The 12,656-nt window shown below is 35.1% G+C and overlaps 1 pseudogene; it reads right to left on the minus strand.

Moving 5' to 3' along the window:
- Positions 1–12,656, minus strand: part of LOC120176897 — a 50,193-nt pseudogene that overhangs the window by 20,691 nt on the left and 16,846 nt on the right.

A 12,656-nucleotide genomic window follows, 5' to 3' on the forward strand; every position in this document is an offset into this window, starting at 1 on the left:
AAGTCCAAGTAAGGTCACAGTGTCGGAGTCACCACATCGAAAAAGAACATCACTGAGGAATAACCAAGGGGCTCTCCAGACGATATCTCGGTCTTGAAGATGCGTAAAGACCTTCATCCATTTTTCTTTCGAAGCGCCTTCATGCCATTTCAAGGTAATAAATTCACTAGAGGTGAATAGGTGGTGCTGAAACGGCGGTAGGCAACCCGTTAGTCTTCCAGAAGTGGCTGTGAATCCAGACCTGAAGGAGCTGAATACACCCGGTAAATCTTCCTCCGCCAGTTCTTCGGCAATGGTTGAGCGATCGAAAGGTCTCGGCCAAGATGGCTGGTGCTGGGTTAACTCGTTTAGAAAGTTGCTCAAATAGTTCCACCACGGCAGCGTCAATGCACCCCAAAGCTTTCGGAAAGATAATCAAAACCGTACAGACCAGTGCAAAAAGGTCTATAGTCTTCCACTCATCAGGGTGGTTTTTCATTAGTTGCTTTATGTGGATCCATTCAATTCCTTCTCCACTGCCTCTAACTGAGTCCGATCGATTACCCATTTCTCATCTACTCCTGCAACTTTGGCCAGTGCATTCTTGAAGGGCTGACTTTTGATGTGTTTAATGTAGGCTCGCTCAAGCTTGATGCTTTCACAGTGCAGCAGTGTAGTGTATTATTCGATGGTAGGCACCATGTCCTCTTGGTTAAAAGTGAAGCAACTATATCCCGGGTTCCAGAATTGGACCATGGCTCTGATTAAGGGCTTATCAGTTTTAACATGAAGCAAGAGTGCAATGTCACCGTACCGTTGGCTGAACTTCTATCTCCGATCATTCTTCCAACTATCCCAGATATCTCGAAGCTCTTGTACATTGTTTTGTTTTAGGCTGATAGGGGTGAAGCGAACCAACTCTGACACATAGCATGGCCTTTTGTTATGATGCAAATGCTAAAACAAACACAAACGCAAAAAGGTTAGTAAAATAGAAATAGATAAAAATAAATAAAAATAAATGGTAAATGAAAAAACATAAAAATAAAAGGTTAGGAAAGAAATGTCCTAGGTTTTGGAATGTGGTTTTGGGGTAGGCTATTTATTCAAAGCCTCCCGGTTTGGGTTCTAAAAACGGTACTCGAGTTCTCCTTGCTGGCGCCCCCTTGGACCGACCAGACCCTTAGTCCGAAACCCATCACAGGCTTGTGTGGACTAAGTTAAACTCGAGAGGACACATTCCCTTTGCCCATACGGAGAATAAATTCACACGAACGGCATAAGGTATATGAATCCCGAAGGCTACTTGCTAGGCCCATACGGTGAATAAATTCACACGAAGGCGTCGCTTTCACCCCCACTTAAAACGGGTTCGGAGCTCGGGTATAGAGCCTTAGATGAAAAAAGTTTATAAAGCTGAAATCATTAGAAAACAGTCAGTACAACTATTTACTCGAAAATGTAATCAAAAGTAAGTAATAAGGATCGAAAAATTACCTTAAAATTCAAACTTACCCTTTTCGTTAAAAAGACAACTAGAAATTACCTTAGCCTGACTCACTTACCTGCGTCCCCAGCGGAGTCGCCAAGCTGTCGTAACCGTCTTTCGGTTGGGCCCGGGATTGGGCTTCGACTTGAAAAATGTGGATTGGAGTCGCCACCGATTATTTATTTAAAAATAAATAGGTTAATCGGATACCTTATATCTTACCTGATCTGCTTCTTACCAAAGATATGTCGGATTCGGGAGTCGGTTACAGCGAAGGAAGGATTAGCACCCTTGAACTGCCCTTTCGGTACTATGTAGTTCCAGTTGTCTTTAATAAGAAAGTTGTAACTTTAAACCTTTCGGTACTATGTAATTCCAGTTGTCTTTAAAAGAAGTTGTAAATTTAAATTAAAATGTAAAATGACGATCCAAATTACTTACCTTAGATGCTTAAATTGTACCCTTAGAAGATCAAGACATATATTAGATAAGGAATGCAATAAACACCTAAGGTAAAATGGAAAACAAATAAGATTAGGAAATATAGAATATAAAAATAATGTATATGATGGTAATATGATAAAGATAAACAATGGGAAAAATAAAAAGATATATATATAGTAATAAATAAAAAAAAACTAAAAACTAAAATAAATCACCATAATCAAATACGTACATAAAAAATAAAAAATAATGAAAATAAAATAAGAAAATATATATATATAACATAATAGAAAAATTAAAAAAAAAATTGTAAAAATAATAGCGTATAAAGTAAACAAATAAAGTTAATAAAACATATAATAACATTAATACATATATATAATAGCTAAATATAAGAGGGAGGAAAAAAAATATAATATAATAAAAAAAATAAATAATATAAATAATATAATAATAAAGAAGTAAAGAAATAGGGTAAATACAAAATGTGTACATATACATATATATATATAATAAATCAACATATAAGTGAAATAATACTATATAATAATTACATATATACGAGTGTAAAAAAAACTAATAATAATATAAAATATATAAATATTATAATGTAATATAAAAGATAATTAAAATTAAAATCCAGAGAAAGGACTAAAATGAAAGAACTGCAGGCTTGAGGTCGAAATTCCAAAGCAATATAAGGGTTAATTTCGATTTGAGGGGAAAACGGCTCTTTTCGAGGTAACAGGGATCAAAAGGGTAGTTTACCCTATTTTAGATAGAAACGCGGAGGGTTTAAGTATAAAAATCAAATTTTTTATCAAAATATTCATTTCTCTCTTCTCCAAGCCGAGTCCTTCCCCCGAAAATGAAAAGCTTTTTTTTTTTGAAAGGTCTTCTTGCGTAGGTTACAAAAATCCAACTAGTTTTTTTAAACGGGCCTCGGGGTCGCGTAGATCTAGCAAAATAGCTTCGAAAGCAACCCCCTTGGTCCTCGGCCAAAACGTTTTTTGTTGTTTAGAATCAAACCAGAGTGAAGGAAATACATACATACAAAGTAAACAAGAAAGGTACGAAACTTTTACCCTTTATTTTGCTACGAAACGATTACAAAATGTCGATCTCTGAAGTTACTTTGCTTGTATTTCACTAATGAACCCTCGTAATGTTTGTATGTGCGGTCTGTCGTGATGATCTCGTGTGTTCGTCCAGTGTAAAAAAAAGATCCCATGTGAGTGTTCTAGTTACATGTATTTATACAAGCCTACTTTAGAGTTTTAATCCGAGTAAAACTCGGTTTGGTTGTTGAAGTCCTAAACTAACACGTTGCCTTGCTTGTTGTTGGTGGTTGGCTTCGTATGCTTTCCTTGCGCCGGAGGAATCGGGAAGTTGGAGGCGTGGGGACTTCGGGGACAGTTGTAGCGTTGACCGGCCAAAGCGGCGCTGGAATGGGATGAAAAGCTAGGGTTTCAAAACCCTAGCTGATTTGGTGTGGGTCGTTGGTCTACTGGGTCGAGACTGGGCTGCTTCACTGGGCCCGGGTTGCTGCAAATGGCTTGTAAATTGTCTTTTATTGGACCTGTACCCAAATAAATCAACAAACAATTATATGTATTATAATATGATAATATATATATATAGCGTAATATGGGTGGACGAATTTGAGTGTCTTCAGTAGCCAATAAATTGAAAAGGTAAGTAATACCAATAATGAATAGAAAGATAAATAAGAACAACTTCAAAATAAGGAAGACCAAAGTCAGAGAGTAGACATATGACAATAAGAACCTTGTTCCATCTGCACTGTATGCCATTGCTGTCGAGGACTGGCCTGGTGCATTATAGTCAACTCTTGAACCCATATTATCATACAACCATGCCTTTATTTTCCCATCAGTTGCTGTTGAGAAAATGAACTGAGAAGGGAGAATAAGAAAGAAGAAGATGGAAATCTTTAAGCATTACAATAATAAGAAACTTATAGATATCAACTGCTAATAATTAGAATGTGAAATTAAAAAATACTAGCATTCACCAAAAGAGAAACAGAGATTCTTATGAAGAGTCTTTAGAAAGGAGTTGTGGACTCTATGGTTGAAAGAAAAAGTGCACTAAATCCCAAATCTGATTGTTCTATGACAGAATATCCCAAAGTTCGAAATCTTTTCACAAATTCTGGTTTTCATAGAATATATACACTTTCAAATATCTTTCAACTCAGGTACATTATTTAAAAAGATTTAAGCAGGAGGTGATAATTGAGGGTAAAACTAGCTTAATTTACAAAGCAGATACCATGCTAGGAGCCAAAATCAAATCTGCACACAAAGTACTCCAGAACACTGTAAATTAAACAAGCAAAAATAATAATAATCACCAAGGCTAAAAATGACTCGGATTGAATATAACTCAAGCATCCAATGGTTGTTGTTTAACATCAACTGTATAATTATTCTATGTTATACATTTCATCTGTTAAGATCTATGAAAAGACAGGCCAAAACTTTAGAACTTAGTTTTTTGAGAGTGATATTGGCTCATTTTTGTATCTAAGAGGAAAATAATTAATATAACCCCTTTTTACTCTGTTGAAATGGAAGAGAAATCAAAACAAAGGGACAAATGAGTGCCAATCTCCATGCTCTTGTCTGTTACCTGAATATTTTCCTTGTGATGAGGGCATATAGAATAGACAGCTGCTTCATGACCTTCAAAAGTATACTGCTTAGCCCCAGTATTAGCATCCCAAACCTACAAAGATTAAACTGTTAGTAATGAATTCAAACAGATGCAGTAAGATAAAAGAAATGAGATGAACAGCAACCTTAATAACCCTGTCCTCGCCACAAGTGACAATGCTCAACTGTTTGTTTGGATAAGAGAATGCAAGATCATTGACACTCCCAACATGAGCCTCAATCTAAAATAGAAAAGAATTCAATGACTGTATTAGGAGAAAGGAAGGAAGATATCAGCTTAAAAATCCCTTGCTGGACATAACTGCATTGACTAGTCACACAAACCTCTAGGTGATTACGTAGATCATCGCCACCATGGTAAGAGTATATGTGCACAATATGCTTGGAATAAGCAACACCTGAAAATAGGGAGAAAACTTTAAATCTAGTGTTTAAGTAGATGAATTTACTTCCTTTTCATAGTGGCAGACTATCAGAAATTCAATTGCAACAGCCCCAGGCATTACCAAAAAGAGCTCCATCAGGGCTCCACACAACACGGTTGACTGCCACAGTATAATCATTTGCCAGAGATGCCTGATTGAGAATCAGAAGGTTTACATTTGTGACTACTTCAAGTTCAATAAATCTTGTTAGTGGCAAAAGATATCCAAACCTGCAGAGGCATTGAAAATGCTGAAAGGTCCCAGACCTTGAAAGTTTTATGAGCTATCTTTTCACCACTACCTACTTCCCACACCATGATATCACCAATGTTTCTCCCCACTGATTATAAAACCAAACATGGAAAAAGAAAACACACAAAAAATTAGAACACAACAACCAAGGGAAGAAAAACCAGCTTATGATAATATAATTTACAGAAAATGATTCTGAGCAGGCATGCAAATTTTTGTTCTTTTCTCACCAAGTAGAATTTGTTGCACCGGATGGAAATCCATGCTTTTGACTGTAGACCCCTGACTTAAAGTCATAACAACAGTCTTAGGCAAGTCATCAGGAGAATAAGAACTTTGACCATGGCTCTGGCAGGCATATGGAACCGGAAAAATATTTATAGGCAAATTATTGACCTGGTGGTGAAGCATTGCTTATTAGGTACCAATAATTTATAATATACAGTTTCAACAAAAACTAGAAGGATGCTGCAATGCTACAAGATGAAGCAGACCTCCAACAAGACAGCTAAGACTCAAAAAATACCATCAAAACTACATAAACTGTAAAGTACCATTTTCTTTCTTTCAACAATAAGGGAAAACATGATGAGGTTTAAAAGTTAGGAGAAAATCTCTTTATTTGATTACCCATCTTGAGAGAACTAGAGGAGCAACAAAATTTCAATCGCTAATTATTATAACCAGAAAAGCCATAATATGCAAATAAATTTCAAAAGGACTAAATTTTTTATTTAAATCACATTCTTCACATGAATTAATTAATATCATCTAAACTCGATACAAATGCATCACATACATCTCATAGTCATACTTCGGCATACAACAATAGATATGTATATGTCACACTGGCTATTCAGGAGGTAAATCTATATTATAAACAATCACATATGATATGATTAGCTTGACATACCTCATCTGGCATTCCAAAGGGCCTTGGTCTCTTCAAAACATGTTCAGAATCTGCTGACTGGTAGTCCAGAGCAGGGTTATTGGTTGGAGGAGTTCTAGGGCATTTTAAGATTGCAGCTAGCATGAAAAACAAATATAGAAGGTATATGAAGTATCCATCAAGATATGCATTTCACCAGGAAAAACTGTCCGATATCCTAAAATCTCTATGTTCTGGTGACTTCTCAATGTATCATGGTCTTACATCTTAATAACACATTAGCAACAAATATGCCTTTTCCTAACAGGTTTATGCATTATGTATCTTGTCAGAGGCAACACAAGTAATTCTAACATGCAAATGAAGCTTTACAACATGCATATTCACACCAGCATGATATGATTAGAACTTGGTAAAGAAGAAGCAACTTGAAGTTTGAACACAATGGACAGGTTCTCTAAATAACTACCTGCATTATTAGGTGCAGCTAGTCCAATTGGTCCTGCAGAAGCTGTAGGGTGAGGCATAGGAGCTGGGTTAGCCATCCATCCAGCAAGAGAGATAGGAAGAGCAGAAGGTGTGGGCTGAAAAGGCTGTGCATATATGCATAAGATGTCAAAAGAAATGCACAATCCAGAAACAACTTAGTTACTTAGGACTTCTACAAACTTACACCATGAGCACCCAGGGGAGGAAAAAACCCGCCTTCGGAATGGCACTCATTAAAGGATTAGTAACAGGGGATGGAGCTCGTGCACCATTTGGTTGTCCACAACTGTGGTCTACAAACAGTGTTTTTATGTCCGGATTAGACCTTGGATTCTTACAAAGCTGATGCTGCCAATTCAAACTGCATTATAATAACAGAAACTGTTAAGAAGCTCAAAGAAGGAATTAATTAAGTTTAGAATAAAAAAAGGAATAATATGACCTTTGATTTATTAGTGTCTGCAGTCTTGAATTCTTCAAGGAAGGAAACTGAAGCTTATCGCGGAAAAGAGGGTTAGCCTCTATTAACTTCTTTAATTCTGCAAGCATTATACCTATAGCAGATTTGGTATCCCCATATTTAGATAGCTGTTCATTTTCTCTGCATTTTAACATAAGCCATAAAATTGCATGAACTAATGAAGTATAGACACAAAGATGCGAAAGTGATGCCACAGTGGACAAAAAATAAACCGAGCATCAATATTTCATCCATACCTAAAGTTGTCCAACGTCAGCAGATGTGTAATTTCCTTAAAAAGTTCCTCATTAAATGCTGAAAACACTTTCAAGTCTTTAACTAAAATCTCCACAGCTTTACCACGATCTCGCCTGCGTTTATTTTCAGTAAAAATACAAATGAACTTACAACACTTCCCCTTTTTCTGTAACTAAATTCACTCGCAAACTTACAAAAATGCCAATAAACAAACTAAACAACAGTTATAGACGACACTCTTAAGCTTAACGAGAAGGAAAAAAAACACCGACTTGCCAAGAGCTTCAAGGTATTTCTGTTTCCGAATCTCGAAAAATATCTTCATGGAATATCTGTTATCATCGACCTTTGTAAAACCCGAGAAGTAGTTCTCTACCTCATCCCACTCCCCATTTGTCGCCATGTCCTCAAAATATATCAAATTGAAGAAAAACCCTGACTCTTGCTCCAATCTATTAAATTCAAATTCATTAACCAACAAATACAAAAAAAAAACACAAATAAAATTTCAACGCATTCATATATTTATTTAAAAATAGACGAAAAAAACTGCAATCATCAAAGCATACTTGTGAACAGTGTCTTTAAATTTCTCTTCATCAAGGAATTGAAGTATAAGGAACACGAGTTCTCTGCTAATCGAGAACATGATCGTAATTCTGTAAAAAAACAAAAAAAAAGAGAAAAAAAAACAAAGAGATCTGAGCTTCTCATAGATCAATTATACTTAAAAAAAACCCAAAACCCTTTAGAAATAAGGGTCTCAGCTCAAGAAATCCACCAACTTAAAATAATCATCCAAAAAATTAATATAAATATAGAAATTATAACAAAAATTACCAGATTTAATTTCACAGATCGGGAGAATTTCTTCGGAGAAAGCGAATGGAAAAGAGCGGTCGTCTCACTGCTTTCTCTTTTAGTTCTTTTTTTTTAATGTGTGTCTCTCTTTTCTTCTTTGGTGATGCTTCTGGTTGAAGTATTTATACAAAGGAGGAAAGTGTTAGAGATTTGAAAGGTGAAAAGAAAAACTAAAAGGAGAATGGAAAGAAAAAGGAAACAAACAAAAATGAAATATGCAGACATATCGTGATCAGAGCGCGACAAGATATGATATGTTGTAAGAATGAAAAGTTCGATTGATAAGTACTTGGGCCTATAAACTTATAAGGTATCTGATAAGTCCATTCTTCAAAACTCTCATCTCCCGAGCATCAGGGCACACATTTATTCTCAAAACCCTAGTCATGTTTAGACCTTACGTCATCAATATTTATAATTCATTGTCTAAATTAAAGGGGATTAATCAACATCGACATTTCTCTCTTTGAACATCAACATTTACAGAATTCATATTATAAATATTAGGATAAACTACATGTTTAGTACTTCAATTATCATTTTTGTTTCATTTTAATCACACAACTATTTTTTTAAATCGTACCTAATGTTACGTTTTTGTCACTCATCGTTAAAATATTAACATACATTTTTTTTCAACGATGACATGTCACTATCTTATGGTGACACGTCAATATCACGTTAATTTTTTAACGACGGTGATCGAAATAAAATCAAAACTAAACGTTATATATGATTTTATGAGGTACTTAATAAGGAAAAAAAAGTACTATGTTTGGAATTCGTAAGGTAAAAAAATGAACCTAATTGATCCATTTACCAAAAGATTAAGTAGGAATTTGGTTTTGGGTTCATCGAAGGGAATAAGTCTTAAGTCCATTCTAACACTCAAAAACGATTAATTTCTGAAGTAAAAGACTTTTATGCCACTTAAGCAAAGACTCCTTCTGCAATAAATGCCTTCTGATGGTGTGATATAAGGCACGTTGTGTAGGATGCGCCTTTTGCAGATGTGACAGAAGGCGATCAAATTGGATTGAAATGAAATAAAAGGAAAATAAGGGGGCAAAAGTATAAAAAAGGTATACAATTTTTGTCAGAAAAAATAAAAGCGGGTGGAGCATGTCTATTAATTTCATCCCAACCCGACCGGTTTATGAAATTAAAACAAGGATTTAATTGATAAAATTTTGAAATATGAGACGCTCCTATTCATAAATCTGGTGTGGGTTCCACTGACATAAACAGGTTGAAACCAGTACTTCTTTTATTTATTTTAATTTTTAACGCATAATGTTAATAGGGTAAACTATACGGATGGTATCTTATATTTTTGTCTTATTTATTTTGGCCATCAATTCAAAGAAAAAGTGATTTCCGTCTGTTTGTTTTAACCTCTCGACCCAATAAATGGATGTGTGATTTAACCAATTTTGGTCACCGATTATGGATACGGATATGAAAATCATAGACACGATCTATCGTGAAAAGAAAAGAAGAAAAAGTGGTACAAAGGTTTCGCATAAGGTGGAAGAGAGTGGATAAACTATACTGATGATCCTAGAGTGGGAGTTAGGGGTAGGGCTAAGGAAGACGGTGGAGAACTTGAAAGGGTGGATTTTTTGCAACTACAAGTAGAAAACAAATAATGGGATAACGCTTTAATGGGAGGAGTATGAGGAGAAGAAGAATAAGAATAAGAAGACACACAACACGTGGATTTTTTTTAATTTTTAATTATCATGTAACACTTTTGTTAAGGAGTTAACGAAATTTAACGTTAGATAGATTAAAATCAAACCGATCGATAACGTAAGGGATTAAACCCACTTTTTTTAAACTAATAACTAAAATCGATCAGACAAAAAACACGAGGGATCATCCATATAGTTTACCCATGTTAATATTTGTCGGAACCGTCTTTCGGTTGGGCCCCGGAATTGGGCTTCGACTTGGAAAATGTGGATTGGGAGTCGCCACCGACCAATTTAGAGCGAATTTTGGTGGGTCGGACACCATTTTACCTGATCTGCGTTGTACCAAAAACATGTCGGGTTCGGGAGTCGATTACGGTCAAGGAAGGATTAGCACCCTTGAACCGCCCTTTCGGTACCAATTAATTTATCGGTTGTCTTTAATTGCGAAAATTAGAATTTAAATTAAAATTAAAATTATTCGATCCGAATTACTTACCATTTGATCGGCTGAAATCACGACTGAAACAAAATATGTTAGATAAAAAGCGAAAACAAAATGCTAATAAACAAAAAATGAATAAAATATATAAAAAAATAAAAAATAATAATGAAAGAAAGAAATAATAAAAAAATAATAAAAGGTTAAGTTTAAAAAATATTTAAAAGTAAAATAAAAAAATAAAGATAAAACTTAGGATCAAATTGGAACAAATTGAGCTTAATGAATTAGAAAATGAACTGCAAAAGAACAAATAAAAAGTTAGGGGACCAATTCACAGAATATAAAAAAATATAAATAGGGACCAAATTGATTAAATCAGAAATATGGAGGCAATTTTACAGGTAGTGACCAAATTGAACTGCGACTCAAAAATGATAGGGACTGCGGAGAGGATTTAAGAATCCTTTATTTGCACACTGGTCCCTCATATATAAATGCCCAAACACACCTTTTCTCAGCTCATTTTCAACATTTCCTTACAGATTCATCTCTCTCAAACGAGAGAAGGCTCTGAACCCCTCTCCCTTGGCGATTCCGACCACCTGCCGACGCTATCCACGACCGTCGACGGCCGCCGCGAGCGGCGGCCGAAAAAACCAAAGCCCCTCAAAATACTCCTATCCACCCCGTAAACCTAAATCTGTGACTCAAAAACACAAAATATGCCCCTACCGGCGTAGATCTAGGCGTAAAGATTCGATTTTTACCCTTAAAACCCTTCGTATCCCGACGTTTTTCGTTCCTCACGTGGTGCTTTTCCTCGCGCCAAGGGTTTCGATCCTTCTTTGATATATTTTGCTTTGTATCTTGGATGTATTTGGTAGTTGTGGTTTGATGGGTTTTTGATGTCTTCTGGTTTCTGGTTTTTGTGACTCTGATGTACTGTTGGCTTTAATTGATTTTCGTGGTTGGTTGCTTTGACCTTGTTGATGGTCTCACTCTCGTTGTTTGTTTGTGGTTGTTTAATTCTCGACGATGCTCTCTGTGGGTTTTGTTTGGTTCCCGATAACCCCCTCTGTATTGTGTTGGTCGTGGGTTTTTATAACCCCCACCGGCCGTTGGGAGTCCCGACGATCTCGGGATCGTGGTTGGTTGGCCGGGGATTTCGAGATGGGTCAGTCCCGATCCCCTCGGCCGGAAATCTCGGTGACCAGTGTGTGGTGGCGTTCAGGCTTCTGGTAACCTTGATTTGATCTTGACCGTTGGATTGGGTCAGATCCAACGGTCCAAGATCGGCCGCGGCTGATAGCTCTTTGTGGATTAAACAAACCCTGATTCTCTTGCTATGTTGGCCGTTGATCTCTTTGTTGATCCAACGGTCCCCTGTTGTGTGGCGCTATGACATATACTGGAACCCTAATTTGACCTCTGGGCTGGATCAAGCCCGTCTGACTGGATTTGGACCCGTTTATGGACCCGTTTTTGGACCTGGAGAAAAAATATATGAAATTAAATTAATAAAATAAAATAAAATAAAATAAATAATATGATATAAACTATATAATATATATATTTCAAAAATATGTTTTAGAAAACTATATATTATACTTAAAAAAAAAAGTTTCCAAAACTATATATTACATAGTTTTCAAAACGTTTTAAAAATATTATATAAGTTTTCAAAAAAATGTTTTTAAAACTATATATTATATAATTTCACAAAAAATGTTTTTAAAACTATATACTATATATGTTTTCAAAATGTTTTAAAAACTATATAATATATAAACGTTTTCAAAATGTTTTCAAAACTATATATTATATATATTTTAAAAATATTTTCAAAAACTATATAATATATAAATTTTTGAAAATCATTTTCTGAAAATTATATATTATATTTTGTCAAAAACATTTTTACAAACTATAATAAAAAAACACAATAACTCCGGGCGAAAATGAGTGTCTACAATATTAGTATCCAACGTTTACCAAAATGACCATTTTGGACCTTTTTTTGTTTTTGAAATATTTTGACTCAACATTTCATTTTAGGACAAAAAAACCCCTCTATTGATAAAAATTGTTAGTTAACAATTGGTTAACACTCTAAAATAGAGTTTTTACACTAAAATGAATCGATGATTGCTAAAATGCTCCATAAAAAAAGAATAAGAGTAATATGACTATTCAATCAAACGTTAGAGGTTTTTTTTGTCCTAAAATGAAATATTGTGGACAAAATACTCCAAAAACTAATATGAGCCAA

The sequence above is a fragment of the Hibiscus syriacus genome, unplaced genomic scaffold, assembly GCF_006381635.1.
Source record: "Hibiscus syriacus cultivar Baekdansim isolate YM2019G1 unplaced genomic scaffold, ASM638163v2 tig00112260_pilon, whole genome shotgun sequence".
Taxonomy (NCBI): Eukaryota; Viridiplantae; Streptophyta; class Magnoliopsida; order Malvales; family Malvaceae; genus Hibiscus; species Hibiscus syriacus.